Source organism: Dendrobates tinctorius, unplaced genomic scaffold (genome assembly GCF_039654945.1).
Source record: "Dendrobates tinctorius isolate UK_male_01 unplaced genomic scaffold, ASM3965494v1 ptg000008l, whole genome shotgun sequence".
NCBI classification, from domain to species: Eukaryota; Metazoa; Chordata; class Amphibia; order Anura; family Dendrobatidae; genus Dendrobates; species Dendrobates tinctorius.
In genome coordinates this window covers 48,577,627-48,597,857 of record NW_027361676.1, presented here as the reverse complement: position 1 = coordinate 48,597,857, position 20,231 = coordinate 48,577,627, and the positions used below count along the sequence as shown (strand labels likewise).

The 20,231-nt window shown below is 30.1% G+C and overlaps 18 non-coding genes across 18 annotated transcripts; all 18 read left to right on the top strand.

Moving 5' to 3' along the window:
• Window positions 1-1,110: 1,110 nt before the first annotated feature.
• TRNAC-GCA (transfer RNA cysteine (anticodon GCA)) lies at window positions 1,111-1,182 on the top strand. The gene has a single exon. It is a non-coding gene; the product is annotated as a tRNA-Cys (tRNA).
• Window positions 1,183-4,795: 3,613 nt separating this feature from the next.
• Window positions 4,796-4,867, top strand: TRNAC-GCA (transfer RNA cysteine (anticodon GCA)). The gene has a single exon. It is a non-coding gene; the product is annotated as a tRNA-Cys (tRNA).
• Window positions 4,868-5,711: 844 nt separating this feature from the next.
• TRNAC-GCA (transfer RNA cysteine (anticodon GCA)) lies at window positions 5,712-5,783 on the top strand. The gene has a single exon. It is a non-coding gene; the product is annotated as a tRNA-Cys (tRNA).
• An 859-nt stretch (window positions 5,784-6,642) lies between these two features.
• Window positions 6,643-6,714, top strand: TRNAC-GCA (transfer RNA cysteine (anticodon GCA)). The gene has a single exon. It is a non-coding gene; the product is annotated as a tRNA-Cys (tRNA).
• An 842-nt stretch (window positions 6,715-7,556) lies between these two features.
• TRNAC-GCA (transfer RNA cysteine (anticodon GCA)) lies at window positions 7,557-7,628 on the top strand. Its single transcript has one exon. It is a non-coding gene; the product is annotated as a tRNA-Cys (tRNA).
• An 843-nt stretch (window positions 7,629-8,471) lies between these two features.
• On the top strand, window positions 8,472-8,543 carry TRNAC-GCA (transfer RNA cysteine (anticodon GCA)). The gene has a single exon. It is a non-coding gene; the product is annotated as a tRNA-Cys (tRNA).
• An 855-nt stretch (window positions 8,544-9,398) lies between these two features.
• On the top strand, window positions 9,399-9,470 carry TRNAC-GCA (transfer RNA cysteine (anticodon GCA)). Its single transcript has one exon. It is a non-coding gene; the product is annotated as a tRNA-Cys (tRNA).
• An 852-nt stretch (window positions 9,471-10,322) lies between these two features.
• TRNAC-GCA (transfer RNA cysteine (anticodon GCA)) lies at window positions 10,323-10,394 on the top strand. Its single transcript has one exon. It is a non-coding gene; the product is annotated as a tRNA-Cys (tRNA).
• Window positions 10,395-11,235: 841 nt separating this feature from the next.
• TRNAC-GCA (transfer RNA cysteine (anticodon GCA)) lies at window positions 11,236-11,307 on the top strand. The gene has a single exon. It is a non-coding gene; the product is annotated as a tRNA-Cys (tRNA).
• An 855-nt stretch (window positions 11,308-12,162) lies between these two features.
• TRNAC-GCA (transfer RNA cysteine (anticodon GCA)) lies at window positions 12,163-12,234 on the top strand. Its single transcript has one exon. It is a non-coding gene; the product is annotated as a tRNA-Cys (tRNA).
• An 842-nt stretch (window positions 12,235-13,076) lies between these two features.
• On the top strand, window positions 13,077-13,148 carry TRNAC-GCA (transfer RNA cysteine (anticodon GCA)). Its single transcript has one exon. It is a non-coding gene; the product is annotated as a tRNA-Cys (tRNA).
• Window positions 13,149-13,998: 850 nt separating this feature from the next.
• Window positions 13,999-14,070, top strand: TRNAC-GCA (transfer RNA cysteine (anticodon GCA)). The gene has a single exon. It is a non-coding gene; the product is annotated as a tRNA-Cys (tRNA).
• Window positions 14,071-14,924: 854 nt separating this feature from the next.
• Window positions 14,925-15,015, top strand: TRNAC-GCA (transfer RNA cysteine (anticodon GCA)). Its single transcript has one exon. It is a non-coding gene; the product is annotated as a tRNA-Cys (tRNA).
• Window positions 15,016-15,873: 858 nt separating this feature from the next.
• Window positions 15,874-15,945, top strand: TRNAC-GCA (transfer RNA cysteine (anticodon GCA)). The gene has a single exon. It is a non-coding gene; the product is annotated as a tRNA-Cys (tRNA).
• Window positions 15,946-16,782: 837 nt separating this feature from the next.
• On the top strand, window positions 16,783-16,854 carry TRNAC-ACA (transfer RNA cysteine (anticodon ACA)). Its single transcript has one exon. It is a non-coding gene; the product is annotated as a tRNA-Cys (tRNA).
• An 841-nt stretch (window positions 16,855-17,695) lies between these two features.
• TRNAC-GCA (transfer RNA cysteine (anticodon GCA)) lies at window positions 17,696-17,767 on the top strand. Its single transcript has one exon. It is a non-coding gene; the product is annotated as a tRNA-Cys (tRNA).
• Window positions 17,768-18,621: 854 nt separating this feature from the next.
• On the top strand, window positions 18,622-18,693 carry TRNAC-GCA (transfer RNA cysteine (anticodon GCA)). Its single transcript has one exon. It is a non-coding gene; the product is annotated as a tRNA-Cys (tRNA).
• Window positions 18,694-19,530: 837 nt separating this feature from the next.
• TRNAC-GCA (transfer RNA cysteine (anticodon GCA)) lies at window positions 19,531-19,602 on the top strand. Its single transcript has one exon. It is a non-coding gene; the product is annotated as a tRNA-Cys (tRNA).
• The last annotated feature ends 629 nt before the right edge of the window (window positions 19,603-20,231 follow it).

Genomic DNA, 20,231 nt, shown 5'->3' with positions numbered 1-20,231 from the left:
CTGAACTTTTTGCTAAAGTTAATTATTTTTAACAAAGAAAAATGCATATCAAAGTAAAAGAACACAACCATATATAAACTGAAGAAAATTTCAGGTTTCATGTTAAAAAAGAAGAGTTTACATTTTTCAAATATAGGTGGCATAGCTTAGTGGTAGAGCATTTGAACATTTTTCAGATTGCATGTTGAAAAAAAAAGTGAGCGTTTGCATTTTTCAAATATAGGGGGTATAGCTATATAGCTATATAGTGCCCCCTGAAGGTACATTTTCAACAGATTAAAAATACATGCTTCGCTACCTATATATTTATACTAGATTTAGAACCGTATGAAGTTGAATTCATGTTTTCTTTATATGAATACTAGTTAAGAAATGCAGCAAAAAGTTTGAGAAATTTTGCCTGTAAAGAAATCTACAAAAGATATATAAAGCACATTGGAAGACTATAAAACTGAGAATTTACTTGTGATATAAAAATTACTGAGTGTTTCTCTGTACTTGTTGTATTAGTTTGTTACTTTTAACAAATAAAAATGTATATCAATGTAAAAAAGGCACAACAACATAAAACTGTGCAAATAGATTTCAGGTTTTATGAGGGAAAAAAAAAAAAAAAAAAAGAGTTTAGGTCTTTTAATATTAGGGGGTATATCTCAGTGGTAGACAGTTAGACTGCAGATCAAGAGATCTTTGGTTTAACTCCAAGTGCCCCCTGAAGGTGCGTTTACAATGGATTAATAATACTGTACATGATTTCTTACCTACATATTTATGCAAGCTTTTGAACCATGTGAAGTTGAATTCATGTTTTTGTGCTTTCTTAAAGCACATTGGTAGACTCTAAAACTAAGATTTGACTGGTAAAATAAAAATTCCTGAGAGTTCCTCTGTACTTTTTGCTAAAGTTAATTATTTTTAACAAAGAAAAATGCATATCAAAGTAAAAGAACACAACCATATATAAACTGAAGAAAATTTCAGGTTTCATGTTAAAAAAGAAGAGTTTACATTTTTCAAATATAGGTGGCATAGCTTAGTGGTAGAGCATTTGAACATTTTTCAGATTGCATGTTGAAAAAAAAAAGTGAGCGTTTGCATTTTTCAAATATAGGGGGTATATCTCAGTGGTAGAGCATTTGACTGCAGATCAAGAGGTTCTTGGTTCAACTCCGAGTGCCCCCTGAAGGTACATTTTCAACAGATTAAAAATACATGCTTCGCTACCTATACATTTATACTAGTTTTAGAACCGTATGAATTTGAATTCATGTTTTCTTTATATGAATACTAGTTAAGAAATGCAGCAAAAAGTTTGAGAAATTTTGCCTGTAAAGAAATCTACAAAAGATATATAAAGCACATTGGAAGACTATAAAACTGAGAATTTACTTGTGATATAAAAATTAATGAGTGTTTCTCTGTACTTGTTGTATTATTTTGTTATTTTTAACAAATAAAAATGTATATCAATGTAAAAAAGGCACAACAACATAAAACTGTGCAAATAGATTTCAGGTTTTATGAGGGAAAAAAAAAAAAAGTTTAGGTCTTTTAAAATATTGGGGGTATATCTCAGTGGTAGACAGTTAGACTGCAGATCAAGAGATCTTTGGTTTAACTCCAAGTGCCCCCTGAAGGTGCGTTTACAATGGATTAATAATACTGTACATTATTTCTTACCTACATATTTATGCAAGCTTTTGAACCATGTGATGTTGAATTCATGTTTTTGTCTTTCTTAAAGCACATTGATAGACTCTAAAACTAAGATTTGACTGGTAAAATAAAAATTCCTGAGAGTTCCTCTGTACTTTTTGCTAAAGTTAATTATTTTTAACAAAGAAAAATGCATATCAAAGTAAAAAAACACAACCATATATAAACTGAAGAAAATGTCAGGTTTCATGTTAAAAAAGAAGAGTTTACATTTTTCAAATATAGGTGGCATAGCTTAGTGGTAGAGCGTTTGAACATTTTTCAGATTGCATGTTGAAAAAAAAAAATTGAGCGTTTGCATTTTTCAAGAATAGGGGGTATAGCTCAGTGGTAGAGTATTTGACTGCAGATCAAGAGGTCCTTGGTCCCCTGTATGTACATTTTCAACAGATTAAAAATACATGCTTCGCTACCTATATATTTATACTAGTTTTAGAACCGTATGAATTTGAATTCATGTTTTCTTTATATGAATACTAGTTAAGAAATCCAGCAAAAAGTTTGAGAAATTTTGCCTGTAAAGAAATCTACAAAAGATACATAAAGCACTTTGGAAGGCTATAAAACTGAGAATTTACTTGTGATATAAAAATTACTGAGTGTTTCTCTGTACTTGTTGTATTAGTTTGTTATTTTTAACAAATAAAAATATATATCAATGTAATAAAAGGCACAACAACATAAAGATGCAAATAGATTTCAGGTTTTATGAGAAAAAAAAAAAAAAAAAAGTTTAGGTCTTTTAATATTAGGGGGTATATCTCAGTGGTAGACTGCAGATCAAGAGATCTTTGGTTTAACTCCAAGTGCCCCCTGAAGATGCGTTTACAATGGATTAATAATACTGTACATGATTTCTTACCTACATATTTATGCAAGCTTTTGAACCATGTGAAGTTGAATTCATATTTTTGTGCTTTCTTAAAGCACATTGGTAGACTCTAAAACTAAGATTTGACTGGTAAAATAAAAATTCCTTAGAGTTCCTTTGTACATTTTGCTAAAGTTAATTATTTTGAACAAAGAAAAATGCATATCAAAGTAAAAAAACACAACCATATATAAACTGAAGAAAATTTCAGGTTTCAAGTTAAAAAAGAAGAGTTTACATTTTTCAAATATAGGTGGCATAGCTTAGTGGTAGAGCATTTGAACATTTTTCAAAAAAAATTGAGCGTTTGCATTTGAGCGTAGAGCATTTGAACATTTTTTCAAAAAAAATTGAGTGTTTGCATTTTTCGAATATAGGGGGTATAGCTCAGTGGTAGAGCATTTGACTTCAGATCAAGAGGTCCTTGGTTCAACTCCGAGTGCCCCCTGAAGGTACATTTTCAACACATTAAAAATACATGCTTCGCTATTTATACTAGATTTAGAACCGTATGAAGTTGAATTCATGTTTTCTTTATATGAATACTAGTAAAAAAAAAAGTTTGAGAAATTTTGCCTGAAAAGAAATCTACAAAAGATATATAAAGCACATTGAAAGACTATAAAACTGAGAATTTACTTGTGATATAAAAATTGCTGAGTGTTTCTCTGTACTTGTTGTATTAGTTTGTTATTTTTAACAAATAAAAATGTATATCAATTTAAAAAAAGGCACAACAACATAAAAATGCAAATAGATTTCATGTTTTATGAGAAAAAAAAAAAAAAAAAAGAGTTTAGGTCTTTTAATATTAGGGGGTATATCTCAGTGGTAGACTGCAGATCAAGAGATCTTTGGTTTAACTCCAAGTGCCCCCTGAAGATGCGTTTACAATGGATTAATAATACTGTACATGATTTCTTACCTACATATTTATGCAAGCTTTTGAACCATGTGAAGTTGAATTCATGTTTTTGTGCTTTCTTAAAGCACATTGGTAGACTCTAAAACTAAGATTTGACTGGTAAAATAAAAATTCCTGAGAGTTCCTCTGTACTTTTTGCTAAAGTTAATTATTTTGAACAAAGAAAAATGCATATCAAAGTAAAAAAACACAACCATATATAAACTGAAGAAAATTTCAGGTTTCATGTTAAAAAAGAAGAGTTTACATTTTTCAAATATAGGTGGCATAGCTTAGTGGTAGAGCATTTGAACATTTTTCAGATTGCATGTTGAAAAAAAAAAGTGAGCGTTTGCATTTTTCAAATATAGGGGGTTTAGCTCAGTGGTAGAGCATTTGACTGCAGATCAAGAGGTCCTTTGTTCAGCTCCGAGTGCCCCCTGAAGGTACATTTTCAACAGATTAAAAATACATGCTTCGCCACCTATGTATTTATACTAGATTTAGAACCGTATGAAGTTGAATTCATGTTTTCTTTATATGAATACTAGTTAAGAAATGCAGCAAAAAGTTTGAGAAATTTTGCCTGTAAAGAAATCTACAAAAGATATATAAAGCACATTGGAAGACTATAAAACTGAAAATTTACTTGTGATATAAAAATTAATGAGTGTTTCTCTGTACTTGTTGTATTAGTTTGTTATTTTTAACAAATAAAAATGTATATCAATGTAAAAAAGGCACAACAACATAAAACTGTGCAAATAGATTTCAGGTTTTATGAGGGGAAAAAAAAAAAAAAAAAAAAAAAAAAAAGAGTTTAGGTCTTTTAATATTGGGGGTATATCTCAGTGGTAGACAGTTAGACTGCAGATCAAGAGATCTTTGGTTTAACTCCAAGTGCCCCCTGAAGGTGCGTTTACAATGGATTAATAATACTGTACATGATTTCTTACCTACATATTTATGCAAGCTTTTGAACCATGTGATGTTGAATTCATGTTTTTGTCTTTCTTAAAGCACATTGATAGACTCTAAAACTAAGATTTGACTGGTAAAATAAAAATTCCTGAGAGTTCCTCTGTACTTTTTGCTAAAGTTAATTATTTTTAACAAAGAAAAATGCATATCAAAGTAAAAAAACACAACCATATATAAACTGAAGAAAATGTCAGGTTTCATGTTAAAAAAGAAGAGTTTACATTTTTCAAATATAGGTGGCATAGCTTAGTGGTAGAGCATTTGAACATTTTTCAGATTGCATGTTGAAAAAAAAAAGTGAGCGTTTGCATTTTTCAAATATAGGGGGTATAGCTCAGTGGTAGAGCATTTGACTGCAGATCAAGAGGTCCTTGGTTCAACTCCGAGTGCCCCCTGAATGTACATTTTCAACAGATTAAAAATACATGCTTCGCTACCTATATATTTATACTAGTTTTAGAACCATATGAATTTGAATTCATGTTTTCTTTATATGAATACTAGTTAAGAAATCCAGCAAAAAGTTTGAGAAATTTTGCCTGTAAAGAAATCTACAAAAGATACATAAAGCACTTTGGAAGACTATAAAACTGAGAATTTACTTGTGATATAAAAATTACTGAGTGTTTCTCTGTACTTGTTGTATTAGTTTGTTATTTTTAACAAATAAAAATATATATCAATGTAATAAAAGGCACAACAACATAAAGATGCAAATAGATTTCAGGTTTTATGAGAAAAAAAAAAAAAAAAAAAAAGTTTAGGTCTTTTAATATTAGGGGGTATATCTCAGTGGTAGACTGCAGATCAAGAGATCTTTGGTTTAACTCCAAGTGCCCCCTGAAGATGCGTTTACAATGGATTAATAATACTGTACATGATTTCTTACCTACATATTTATGCAAGCTTTTGAACCATGTGAAGTTGAATTCATGTTTTTGTGCTTTCTTAAAGCACATTGGTAGACTCTAAAACTAAGATTTTACTGGTAAAATAAAAATTCCTGAGAGTTCCTCTGTACTTTTTGCTAAAGTTAATTATTTTGAACAAAGAAAAATGCATATCAAAGTAAAAAAACACAACCATATATAAACTGAAAAAAATGTCACGTTTCATGTTAAAAAAGAAGAGTTTACATTTTTCAAATATAGGTGGCATAGCTTAGTGGTAGAGCATTTGAACATTTTTCAGATTGCATGTTGAAAAAAAAAAATTGAGCGTTTGCATTTTTCAAATATAGGGGGTTTAGCTCAGTGGTAGAGCATTTGACTGCAGATCAAGAGGTCCTTGGTTCAACTCCGAGTGCCCCCTGAAGGTACATTTTCAACAGATTAAAAATACATGCTTCGCTACCTATGTATTTATACTAGATTTAGAACCGTATGAAGTTGAATTCATGTTTTCTTTATATGAATACTAGTTAAGAAATGCAGCAAAAAGTTTGAGAAATTTTGCCTGTAAAGAAATCTACAAAAGATATATAAAGCACATTGGAAGACTATAAAACTGAGAATTTACTTGTGATATAAAAATTAATGAGTGTTTCTCTGTACTTGTTGTATTAGTTTGTTATTTTTAACAAATAAAAATGTATATGATTGTAAAAAAGGCACAACAACATAAAACTGTTGAAATAGATTTCAGGTTTTATGAGGGAAAAAAAAAAAAAAAAAAAAAAAAAAAGTTTAGGTCTTTTAATATTGGGTGTATATCTCAGTGGTAGACAGTTAGACTGCAGATGAAGAGATCTTTGGTTTAACTCCAAGTGCCCCCTGAAGGTGCGTTTACAATGGATTAATAATACTGTACATGATTTCTTACCTACATATTTATGCAAGCTTTTGAACCATGTGATGTTGAATTCATGTTTTTGTCTTTCTTAAAGCACATTGATAGACTCTAAAACTAAGATTTGACTGGTAAAATAAAAATTCCTGAGAGTTCCTCTGTACTTTTTGCTAAAGTTAATTATTTTTAACAAAGAAAAATGCATATCAAAGTAAAAAAACACAACCATATATAAACTGAAGAAAATGTCAGGTTTCATGTTAAAAAAGAAGAGTTTACATTTTTCAAATATAGGTGGCATAGCTTAGTGGTAGAGCATTTGAACATTTTTCAGATTGCATGTTGAAAAAAAAAAATTGAGCGTTTGCATTTTTTTAATATAGGGGGTATAGCTCAGTGGTAGAGCATTTGACTGCAGATCAAGAGGTCCTTGGTTCAACTCCGAGTGCCCCCTGAAGGTACATTTTCAACAGATTAAAAATACATGCTTCGCTACCTATATATTTATACTAGATTTAGAACCGTATGAAGTTGAATTCATGTTTTCTTTATATGAATACTAGTTAAGAAATGCAGCAAAAAGTTTGAGAAATTTTGCCTGTAAAGAAATCTACAAAAGATATATAAAGCACATTGGAAGACTATAAAACTGAGAATTTACTTGTGATATAAAAATTACAGAGTGTTTCTCTGTACTTGTTGTATTAGTTTGTTACTTTTTACAAATAAAAATGTATATCAATGTAAAAAAGGCACAACAACATAAAACTGTGCAAATAGATTTCAGGTTTTATGAGGGAAAAAAAAAAAAAAAGAGTTTAGGTCTTTTAATATTAGGGGGTATATCTCAGTGGTAGACTGCAGATCAAGAGATCTTTGGTTTAACTCCAAGTGCCCCCTGAAGGTGCATTTACAATGGATTAATAATACTGTACATGATTTCTTACCTACATATTTATGCAAGCTTTTGAACCATGTGAAGTTGAATTCATGTTTTTGTGCTTTCTTAAAGCACATTGGTAGACTCTAAAACTAAGATTTGACTGGTAAAATAAAAATTCCAGAGAGTTCCTCTGTACTTTTTGCTAAAGTTAATTATTTTTAACAAAGAAAAATGCATATCAAAGTAAAAGAACACAACCATATATAAACTGAAGAAAATTTCAGGTTTCATGTTAAAAAAGAAGAGTTTACATTTTTCAAATATAGGTGGCATAGCTTAGTGGTAGAGCATTTGAACATTTTTCAGATTGCATGTTGAAAAAAAAAAGTGAGCGTTTGCATTTTTCAAATATAGGGGGTATAGCTCAGTGGTAGAGCATTTGACTGCAGATCAAGAGGTCCTTGGTTCAACTCCGAGTGCCCCCTGAAGGTACATTTTCAACAGATTAAAAATACATGCTTCGCTACCTATATATTTATACTAGATTTAGAACCGTATGAAGTTGAATTCATGTTTTCTTTATATGAATACTAGTTAAGAAATGCAGCAAAAAGTTTGAGAAATTTTGCCTGTAAAGAAATCTACAAAAGATATATAAAGCACATTGGAAGACTATAAAACTGAGAATTTACTTGTGATATAAAAATTACAGAGTGTTTCTCTGTACTTGTTGTATTAGTTTGTTACTTTTTACAAATAAAAATGTATATCAATGTAAAAAAGGCACAACAACATAAAACTGTGCAAATAGATTTCAGGTTTTATGAGGGAAAAAAAAAAAAAAAAGAGTTTAGGTCTTTTAATATTAGGGGGTATATCTCAGTGGTAGACTGCAGATCAAGAGATCTTTGGTTTAACTCCAAGTGCCCCCTGAAGGTGCATTTACAATGGATTAATAATACTGTACATGATTTCTTACCTACATATTTATGCAAGCTTTTGAACCATGTGAAGTTGAATTCATGTTTTTGTGCTTTCTTAAAGCACATTGGTAGACTCTAAAACTAAGATTTGACTGGTAAAATAAAAATTCCTGAGAGTTCCTCTGTACTTTTTGCTAAAGTTAATTATTTTTAACAAAGAAAAATGCATATCAAAGTAAAAGAACACAACCATATATAAACTGAAGAAAATTTCAGGTTTCATGTTAAAAAAGAAGAGTTTACATTTTTCAAATATAGGTGGCATAGCTTAGTGGTAGAGCATTTGAACATTTTTCAGATTGCATGTTGAAAAAAAAAAGTGAGCATTTGCATTTTTCAAATATAGGGGGTATAGCTCAGTGGTAGAGCATTTGACTGCAGATCAAAAGGTCCTTGGTTCAACTCCGAGTGCCCCCTGAAGGTACATTTTCAACAGATTAAAAATACATGCTTCGCTACCTATATATTTATACTAGATTTAGAACCGTATGAAGTTGAATTCATGTTTTCTTTAGATGAATACTAGTTAAGAAATGCAGCAAAAAGTTTGAGAAATTTTGCCTGTAAAGAAATCTACAAAAGATATATAAAGCACATTGGAAGACTATAAAACTGAGAATTTACTTGTGATATAAAAATTAATGAGTGTTTCTCTGTACTTGTTGTATTAGTTTGTTATTTTTAACAAATAAAAATGTATATCAATGTAAAAAAGGCACAACAACATAAAACTGTGCAAATAGATTTCAGGTTTTATGAGGGAAAAAAAAAAAAAAAAAAAAAAAAGTTTAGGTCTTTTAATATTGGGTGTATATCTCAGTGGTAGACAGTTAGACTGCAGATGAAGAGATCTTTGGTTTAACTCCAAGTGCCCCCTGAAGGTGCGTTTACAATGGATTAATAATACTGTACATGATTTCTTACCTACATATTTATGCAAGCTTTTGAACCATGTGATGTTGAATTCATGTTTTTGTCTTTCTTAAAGCACATTGATAGACTCTAAAACTAATATTTGACTGGTAAAATAAAAATTCCTGAGAGTTCCTCTGTACTTTTTGCTAAAGTTAATTATTTTTAACAAAGAAAAATGCATATCAAAGTAAAAAAACACAACCATATATAAACTGAAGAAAATGTCAGGTTTCATGTTAAAAAAGAAGAGTTTACATTTTTCAAATATAGGTGGCATAGCTTAGTGGTAGAGCATTTGAACATTTTTCAGATTGCATGTTGAAAAAAAAAAGTGAGCGTTTGCATTTTTCAAATATAGGGGGTATAGCTCAGTGGTAGAGCATTTGACTGCAGATCAAGAGGTCCTTGGTTCAACTCCGAGTGCCCCCTGAATGTACATTTTCAACAGATTAAAAATACATGCTTCGCTACCTATATATTTATACTAGTTTTAGAACCATATGAATTTGAATTCATGTTTTCTTTATATGAATACTAGTTAAGAAATCCAGCAAAAAGTTTGAGAAATTTTGCCTGTAAAGAAATCTACAAAAGATACATAAAGCACTTTGGAAGACTATAAAACTGAGAATTTACTTGTGATATAAAAATTACTGAGTGTTTCTCTGTACTTGTTGTATTAGTTTGTTATTTTTAACAAATAAAAATATATATCAATGTAATAAAAGGCACAACAACATAAAGATGCAAATAGATTTCAGGTTTTATGAGAAAAAAAAAAAAAAAAAAAAAAAAAAAAGAGTTTAGGTCTTTTAATATTAGGGGGTATATCTCAGTGGTAGACTGCAGATCAAGAGATCTTTGGTTTAACTCCAAGTGCCCCCTGAAGATGCGTTTACAATGGATTAATAATACTGTACATGATTTCTTACCTACATATTTATGCAAGCTTTTGAACCATGTGAAGTTGAATTCATATTTTTGTGCTTTCTTAAAGCACATTGGTAGACTCTAAAACTAAGATTTGACTGGTAAAATAAAAATTCCTGAGAGTTCCTATGTACATTTTGCTAAAGTTAATTATTTTGAACAAAGAAAAATGCATATCAAAGTAAAAAAACACAACCATATATAAACTGAAGAAAATTTCAGGTTTCATGTTAAAAAAGAAGAGTTTACATTTTTCAAATATAGGTGGCATAGCTTAGTGGTAGAGCATTTGAACATTTTTCAGATTGCATGTTGAAAAAAAAAAGTGAGCGTTTGCATTTTTCAAATATAGGGGGTATATCTCAGTGGTAGAGCATTTGACTGCAGATCAAGAGGTCCTTGGTTCAACTCCGAGTGCCCCCTGAAGGTACATTTTCAACAGATTAAAAATACATGCTTCGCTACCTATACATTTATACTAGATTTAGAACCGTATGAAGTTGAATTCATGTTTTCTTTATATGAATACTAGCAAAGAAATGCAGCAAAAAGTTTGAGAAATTTTGCCTGAAAAGAAATCTACAAAAGATATATAAAGCACATTGAAAGACTATAAAACTGAGAATTTACTTGTGATATAAAAATTACTGAGTGTTTCTCTGTACTTGTTGTATTAGTTTGTTATTTTTAACAAATAAAAATGTATATCAATTTAAAAAAGGCACAACAACATAAAAATGCAAATAGATTTCATGTTTTATGAGAAAAAAAAAAAAAAAAAGAGTTTAGGTCTTTTAATATTAGGGGGTATATCTCAGTGGTAGACTGCAGATCAAGAGATCTTTGGTTTAACTCCAAGTGCCCCCTGAAGATGCGTTTACAATGGATTAATAATACTGTACATGATTTCTTACCTACATATTTATGCAAGCTTTTGAACCATGTGAAGTTGAATTCATGTTTTTGTGCTTTCTTAAAGCACATTGGTAGACTCTAAAACTAAGATTTTACTGGTAAAATAAAAATTCCTGAGAGTTCCTCTGTACTTTTTGCTAAAGTTAATTATTTTGAACAAAGAAAAATGCATATCAAAGTAAAAAAACACAACCATATATAAACTGAAGAAAATGTCACGTTTCATGTTAAAAAAGAAGAGTTTACATTTTTCAAATATAGGTGGCATAGCTTAGTGGTAGAGCATTTGAACATTTTTCAGATTGCATGTTGAAAAAAAAAAATTGAGCGTTTGCATTTTTCAAATATAGGGGGTTTAGCTCAGTGGTAGAGCATTTGACTGCAGATCAAGAGGTCCTTGGTTCAACTCCGAGTGCCCCCTGAAGGTACATTTTCAACAGATTAAAAATACATGCTTCGCTACCTATGTATTTATACTAGATTTAGAACCGTATGAAGTTGAATTCATGTTTTCTTTATATGAATACTAGTTAAGAAATGCAGCAAAAAGTTTGAGAAATTTTGCCTGTAAAGAAATCTACAAAAGATATATAAAGCACATTGGAAGACTATAAAACTGAGAATTTACTTGTGATATAAAAATTAATGAGTGTTTCTCTGTACTTGTTGTATTAGTTTGTTATTTTTAACAAATAAAAATGTATATCAATGTAAAAAAGGCACAACAACATAAAACTGTGCAAATAGATTTCAGGTTTTATGAGGGGAAAAAAAAAAAAAAAAAAAAGAGTTTAGGTCTTTTAATATTGGGGGTATATCTCAGTGGTAGACAGTTAGACTGCAGATCAAGAGATCTTTGGTTTAACTCCAAGTGCCCCCTGAAGGTGCGTTTACAATGGATTAATAATACTGTACATGATTTCTTACCTACATATTTATGCAAGCTTTTGAACCATGTGATGTTGAATTCATGTTTTTGTCTTTCTTAAAGCACATTGATAGACTCTAAAACTAAGATTTGACTGGTAAAATAAAAATTCCTGAGAGTTCCTCTGTACTTTTTGCTAAAGTTAATTATTTTTAACAAAGAAAAATGCATATCAAAGTAAAAAAACACAACCATATATAAACTGAAGAAAATGTCAGGTTTCATGTTAAAAAAGAAGAGTTTACATTTTTCAAATATAGGTGGCATAGCTTAGTGGTAGAGCATTTGAACATTTTTCAGATTGCATGTTGAAAAAAAAAAATTGAGCGTTTGCATTTTTTTAATATAGGGGGTATAGCTCAGTGGTAGAGCATTTGACTGCAGATCAAGAGGTCCTTGGTTCAACTCCGAGTGCCCCCTGAAGGTACATTTTCAACAGATTAAAAATACATGCTTCGCTACCTATATATTTATACTAGATTTAGAACCGTATGAAGTTGAATTCATGTTTTCTTTATATGAATACTAGTTAAGAAATGCAGCAAAAAGTTTGAGAAATTTTGCCTGTAAAGAAATCTACAAAAGATATATAAAGCACATTGGAAGACTATAAAACTGAGAATTTACTTGTGATATAAAAATTACAGAGTGTTTCTCTGTACTTGTTGTATTAGTTTGTTACTTTTTACAAATAAAAATGTATATCAATGTAAAAAAGGCACAACAACATAAAACTGTGCAAATAGATTTCAGGTTTTATGAGGGAAAAAAAAAAAAAAAGAGTTTAGGTCTTTTAATATTAGGGGGTATATCTCAGTGGTAGACTGCAGATCAAGAGATCTTTGGTTTAACTCCAAGTGCCCCCTGAAGGTGCATTTACAATGGATTAATAATACTGTACATGATTTCTTACCTACATATTTATGCAAGCTTTTGAACCATGTGAAGTTGAATTCATGTTTTTGTGCTTTCTTAAAGCACATTGGTAGACTCTAAAACTAAGATTTGACTGGTAAAATAAAAATTCCTGAGAGTTCCTCTGTACTTTTTGCTAAAGTTAATTATTTTTAACAAAGAAAAATGCATATCAAAGTAAAAGAACACAACCATATATAAACTGAAGAAAATTTCAGGTTTCATGTTAAAAAAGAAGAGTTTACATTTTTCAAATATAGGTGGCATAGCTTAGTGGTAGAGCATTTGAACATTTTTCAGATTGCATGTTGAAAAAAAAAAGTGAGCGTTTGCATTTTTCAAATATAGGGGGTATAGCTCAGTGGTAGAGCATTTGACTGCAGATCAAGAGGTCCTTGGTTCAACTCCGAGTGCCCCCTGAAGGTACATTTTCAACAGATTAAAAATACATGCTTCGCTACCTATATATTTATACTAGATTTAGAACCGTATGAAGTTGAATTCATGTTTTCTTTATATGAATACTAGTTAAGAAATGCAGCAAAAAGTTTGAGAAATTTTGCCTGTAAAGAAATCTACAAAAGATATATAAAGCACATTGGAAGACTATAAAACTGAGAATTTACTTGTGATATAAAAATTACAGAGTGTTTCTCTGTACTTGTTGTATTAGTTTGTTACTTTTTACAAATAAAAATGTATATCAATGTAAAAAAGGCACAACAACATAAAACTGTGCAAATAGATTTCAGGTTTTATGAGGGAAAAAAAAAAAAAAAAAAGTTTAGGTCTTTTAATATTGGGTGTATATCTCAGTGGTACACAGTTAGACTGCAGATGAAGAGATCTTTGGTTTAACTCCAAGTGCCCCCTGAAGGTGCGTTTACAATGGATTAATAATACTGTACATGATTTCTTACCTACATATTTATGCAAGCTTTTGAACCATGTGATGTTGAATTCATGTTTTTGTCTTTCTTAAAGCACATTGATAGACTCTAAAACTAATATTTGACTGGTAAAATAAAAATTCCTGAGAGTTCCTCTGTACTTTTTGCTAAAGTTAATTATTTTTAACAAAGAAAAATGCATATCAAAGTAAAAAAACACAACCATATATAAACTGAAGAAAATGTCAGGTTTCATGTTAAAAAAGAAGAGTTTACATTTTTCAAATATAGGTGGCATAGCTTAGTGGTAGAGCATTTGAACATTTTTCAGATTGCATGTTGAAAAAAAAAAATTGAGCGTTTGCATTTTTCAAAAATAGGGGGTATATCTCAGTGGTAGAGCATTTGACTGCAGATCAAGAGGTCCTTGGTTCAACTCCGAGTGCCCCCTGAATGTACATTTTCAACAGATTAAAAATACATGCTTCGCTACCTATATATTTATACTAGTTTTAGAACCGTATGAATTTGAATTCATGTTTTCTTTATATGAATACTAGTTAAGAAATCCAGCAAAAAGTTTGAGAAATTTTGCCTGTAAAGAAATCTACAAAAGATACATAAAGCACTTTGGAAGACTATAAAACTGAGAATTTACTTGTGATATAAAAATTACTGAGTGTTTCTCTGTACTTGTTGTATTAGTTTGTTATTTTTAACAAATAAAAATATATATCAATGTAATAAAAGGCACAACAACATAAAGATGCAAATAGATTTCAGGTTTTATGAGAAAAAAAAAAAAAAAAAAAAAAAAAAAAAAGAGTTTAGGTCTTTTAATATTAGGGGGTATATCTCAGTGGTAGACTGCAGATCAAGAGATCTTTGGTTTAACGCCAAGTGCCCCCTGAAGATGTGTTTACAATGGATTAATAATACTGTACATGATTTCTTACCTACATATTTATGCAAGCTTTTGAACCATGTGAAGTTGAATTCATATTTTTGTGCTTTCTTAAAGCACATTGTTAGACTCTAAAACTAAGATTTGACTGGTAAAATAAAAATTCCTGAGAGTTCCTCTGTACTTTTTGCTAAAGTTAATTATTTTGAACAAAGAAAAATGCATATCAAAGTAAAAAAACACAACCATATATAAACTGAAGAAAATTTCAGGTTTCATGTTAAAAAAGAAGAGTTTACATTTTTCAAATATAGGTGGCATAGCTTAGTGGTAGAGCATTTGAACATTTTTCAGATTGCATGTTGAAAAAAAAAAGTGAGCGTTTACATTTTTCAAATATAGGGGGTATAGCTCAGTGGTAGAGCATTTGACTGCAGATCAAGAGGTCCTTGGTTCAACAAGAGGTCCTTGGTTCAACTCCAAGTGCCCCCTGAAGGTACATTTTCAACAGATTAAAAATACATGCTTCGCTACCTATACATTTATACTAGTTTTAGAACCGTATGAATTTGAATTCATGTTTTCTTTATATGAATACTAGTTAAGAAATGCAGCAAAAAGTTTGAGAAATTTTGCCTGTAAAGAAATCTACAAAAGATATATAAAGCACATTGGAAGACTATAAAACTGAGAATTTACTTGTGATATAAAAATTAATGAGTGTTTCTCTGTACTTGTTGTATTATTTTGTTATTTTTAACAAATAAAAATGTATATCAATGTAAAAAAGGCACAACAACATAAAACTGTGCAAATAGATTTCAGGTTTTATGAGGGAAAAAAAAAAAAAAAAAAAAAAAAGAGTTTAGGTCTTTTAATATTGGGGGTATATCTCAGTGGTAGACAGTTAGACTGCAGATCAAGAGATGTTTGGTTTAACTCCAAGTGCCCCCTGAAGGTGCGTTTACAATGGATTAATAATACTGTACATGATTTCTTACCTACATATTTATGCAAGCTTTTGAACCATGTGATGTTGAATTCATGTTTTTGTCTTTCTTATAGCACATTGATAGACTCTAAAACTAAGATTTGACTGGTAAAATAAAAATTCCTGAGAGTTCCTCTGTACTTTTTGCTAAAGTTAATTATTTTTAACAAAGAAAAATGCATATCAAAGTAAAAAAACACAACCATATATAAACTGAAGAAAATGTCAGGTTTCATGTTAAAAAAGAAGAGTTTACACTTTTCAAATATATGTGGCATAGCTTAGTGGTAGAGCATTTGAACATTTTTCAGATTGCATGTTGAAAAAAAAAAATTGAGCGTTTGCATTTTTCAAAAATAGGGGGTATAGCTCAGTGGTAGAGCATTTGACTGCAGATCAAGAGGTCCTTGGTTCAACTCCGAGTGCCCCCTGAATGTACATTTTCAACAGATTAAAAATACATGCTTCGCTACCTATATATTTATACTAGTTTTAGAACCGTATGCATTTGAATTCATGTTTTCTTTATATGAATACTAGTTAAGAAATGCAGCAAAAAGTTTGAGAAATTTTGCCTGTAAAGAAATCTACAAAAGATACATAAAGCTCTTTGGAAGACTATAAAACTGAGAATTTACTTGTGATATAAAAATTACTGAGTGTTTCTCTGTACTTGTTGTATTAGTTTGTTATTTTTAACAAATAAAAATATATATCAATGTAATAAAAGGCACAACAACATAAAGATGCAAATAGATTTCAGGTTTTATGAGAAAAAAAAAAAAGAGTTTAGGTCTTTTAATATTAGGGGGTATATTTCAGTGGTAGACTGCAGATCAAGAGATCTTTGGTTTAACTCCAAGTGCCCCCTGAAGATGCGTTTACAATGGATTAATAATACTGTACATGATTTCTTACCTACATATTTATGCAAGCTTTTGAACCATGTGAAGTTGAATTCATGTTTTTGTGCTTTCTTAAAGCACATTGGTAGACTCTAAAACTAAGATTTGACTGGTAAAATAAAAATTCCTGAGAGTTCCTCTGTACTTTTTGCTAAAGTTAATTATTTTTAACAAAGAAAAATGCATATCAAAGTAAAAAAACACAACCATATATAAACTGAAGAAAATTTCAGGTTTCATGTTAAAAAAGAAGAGTTTAAATTTTTCAAATATAGGTGGCATAGCTTAGTGGTAGAGCATTTGAACATTTTTCAGATTGCATGTTGAAAAAAAAAAAGTGAGCGTTTGCATTTTTCAAATATAGGGGGTATAGCTCAGTGGTAGAGCATTTGACTACAGATCAAGAGGTCCTTTGTTCAACTCCGAGTGCCCCCTGAAGGTACATTTTCAACAGATTAAAAATACATGCTTCGTTACCTATATATTTATACTAGATTTAGAACCGTATGAAGTTGAATTCATGTTTTCTTTATATGAATACTAGTAAAGAAATGCAGCAAAAAGTTTGAGAAATTTTGCCTGAAAAGAAATCTACAAAAGATATATAAAGCACATTGAAAGACTATAAAACTGAGAATTTACTTGTGATGTAAAAATTACAGAGTGTTTCTCTGTACTTGTTGTATTAGTTTGTTATTTTTAACAAATAAAAATGTATATCAATGTAAAAAAGGCACAACAACATAAAAATGCAAATAGATTTCATGTTTTATGAGAAAAAAAAAAAAAAAAAGAGTTTAGGTCTTTTAATATTAGGGGGTATATCTCAGTGGTAGACTGCAGATCAAGAGATCTTTGGTTTAACTCCAAGTGCCCCCTGAAGATGCGTTTACAATGGATTAATAATACTGTACATGATTTCTTACCTACATATTTATGCAAGCTTTTGAACCATGTGAAGTTGAATTCATGTTTTTGTGCTTTCTTAAAGCACATTGGTAGACTCTAAAACTAAGATTTGACTGGTAAAATAAAAATTCCTGAGAGTTCCTCTGTACTTTTTGCTAAAGTTAATTATTTTGAACAAAGAAAAATGCATATCAAAGTAAAAAAACACAACCATATATAAACTGAAGAAAATTTCAGGTTTCATGTTAAAAAATAAGAGTTTACATTTTTCAAATATAGGTGGCATAGCTTAGTGGTAGAGCATTTGAACATTTTTCAGATTGCATGTTGAAAAAAAAAAATTGAGCGTTTGCATTTTTCAAATATAGGGGGTATAGCTCAGTGGTAGCACATTTGACTGCAGATCAAGAGGTCCTTGGTTCAACTCCGAGTGCCCCCTGAAGGTACATTTTCAACAGATTAAAAATACATGCTTCGTTACCTATATATTTATACTAGATTTAGAACCGTATGAAGTTGAATTCATTTTTTCTTTATATGAATACTAGTTAAGAAATGCAGCAAAAAGTTTGAGAAATTTTGCCTGTAAAGAAATCTACAAAAGATATATAAAGCACATTGGAAGACTATAAAACTGAGAATTTACTTGTGATATAAAAATGAATGAGTGTTTCTCTGTACTTGTTGTATTAGTTTGTTATTTTTAACAAATAAAAATGTATATCAATGTAAAAAAGGCACAACAACATAAAACTGTGCAAATAGATTTCAGGTTTTATGAGGGGAAAAAAAAAAAAAAAAAAAGAGTTTAGGTCTTTTAATATTGGGGGTATATCTCAGTGGTAGACAGTTAGACTGCAGATCAAGAGATCTTTGGTTTAACTCCAAGTGCCCCCTGAAGGTGCGTTTACAATGGATTAATAATACTGTACATGATTTCTTACCTACATATTTATGCAAGCTTTTGAACCATGTGATGTTGAATTCATGTTTTTGTCTTTCTTAAAGCACATTGATATACTCTAAAACTAAGATTTGACTGGTAAAATAAAAATTCCTGAGAGTTCCTCTGTACTTTTTGCTAAAGTTAATTATTTTTAACAAAGAAAAATGCATATCAAAGTAAAAAAACACAACCATATATAAACTGAAGAAAATGTCAGGTTTCATGTTAAAAAAGAAGAGTTTACATTTTTCAAATATAGGTGGCATAGCTTAGTGGTAGAGCATTTGAACATTTTTCAGATTGCATGTTGAAAAAAAAAAATTGAGCGTTTGCATTTTTCAAAAGTATGGGGTATAGCTCAGTGGTAGAGCATTTGACTGCAGATCAAGAGGTCCTTGGTTCAACTCCGAGTGCCCCCTGAATGTACATTTTCAACAGATTAAAAATACATGCTTCGCTACCTATATATTTATACTAGTTTTAGAACCGTATGAATTTGAATTCATGTTTTCTTTATATGAATACTAGTTAAGAAATGCAGCAAAAAGTTTGAGAAATTTTGCCTGTAAAGAAATCTACAAAAGATACATAAAGCACTTTGGAAGACTATAAAACTGAGAATTTACTTGTGATATAAAAATTACTGAGTGTTTCTCTGTACTTGTTGTATTAGTTTGTTATTTTTAACAAATAAAAATATATATCAATGTAATAAAAGGCACAACAACATAAAGATGCAAATAGATTTCAGGTTTTATGAGAAAAAAAAAAAAGAGTTTAGGTCTTTTAATATTAGGGGGTATATCTCAGTGGTAGACTGCAGATCAAGAGATCTTTGGTTTAACTCCAAGTGCCCCCTGAAGATGCGTTTACAATGGATTAATAATACTGTACATGATTTCTTACCTACATATTTATGCAAGCTTTTGAACCATGTGAAGTTGAATTCATGTTTTTGTGCTTTCTTAAAGCACATTGGTAGACTCTAAAACTAAGATTTGACTGGTAAAATAAAAATTCCTGAGAGTTCCTCTGTACTTTTTGCTAAAGTTAATTATTTTGAACAAAGAAAAATGCATATCAAAGTAAAAAAACACAACCATATATAAACTGAAGAAAATTTCAGGTTTCATGTTAAAAAAGAAGAGTTTACATTTTTCAAATATAGGTGGCATAGCTTAGTGGTAGAGCATTTGAACATTTTTCAGATTGCATGTTGAAAAAAAAAAATTGAGCGTTTGCATTTTTCAACAATAGGGGGTATAGCTCAGTGGTAGAGCATTTGACTGCAGATCAAGAGGTCCTTGGTTCAACTCCGAGTGCCCCCTGAATGTACATGTTCAACAGATTAAAAATACATGCTTCGCTACCTATATATTTATACTAGTTTTAGAACCGTATGAATTTGAATTCATGTTTTCTTTATATGAATACTAGTTAAGAAATGCAGCAAAAAGTTTGAGAAATTTTGCCTGTAAAGAAATCTACAAAAGATACATAAAGCACTTTGGAAGACTATAAAACTGAGAATTTACTTGTGATATAAAAATTACTGAGTGTTTCTCTGTACTTGTTGTATTAGTTTGTTATTTTTAACAAATCAAAATATATATCAATGTAATAAAAGGCACAACAACATAAAGATGCAAATAGATTTCAGGTTTTATGAGAAAAAAAAAAAAAAAGAGTTTAGGTCTTTTAATATTAGGGGGTATATCTCAGTGGTAGACTGCAGATCAAGAGATCTTTGGTTTAACTCCAAGTGCCCCCTGAAGATGCGGTTGCAATGGATTAATAATACTGTACATGATTTCTTACCTACATATTTATGCAAGCTTTTGAACCATGTGATGTTGAATTCATGTTTTTGTCTTACTTAAAGCACATTGATAGACTCTAAAACTAAGATTTGACTGGTAAAATAAAAATTCCTGAGAGTTCCTCTGTACTTTTTGCT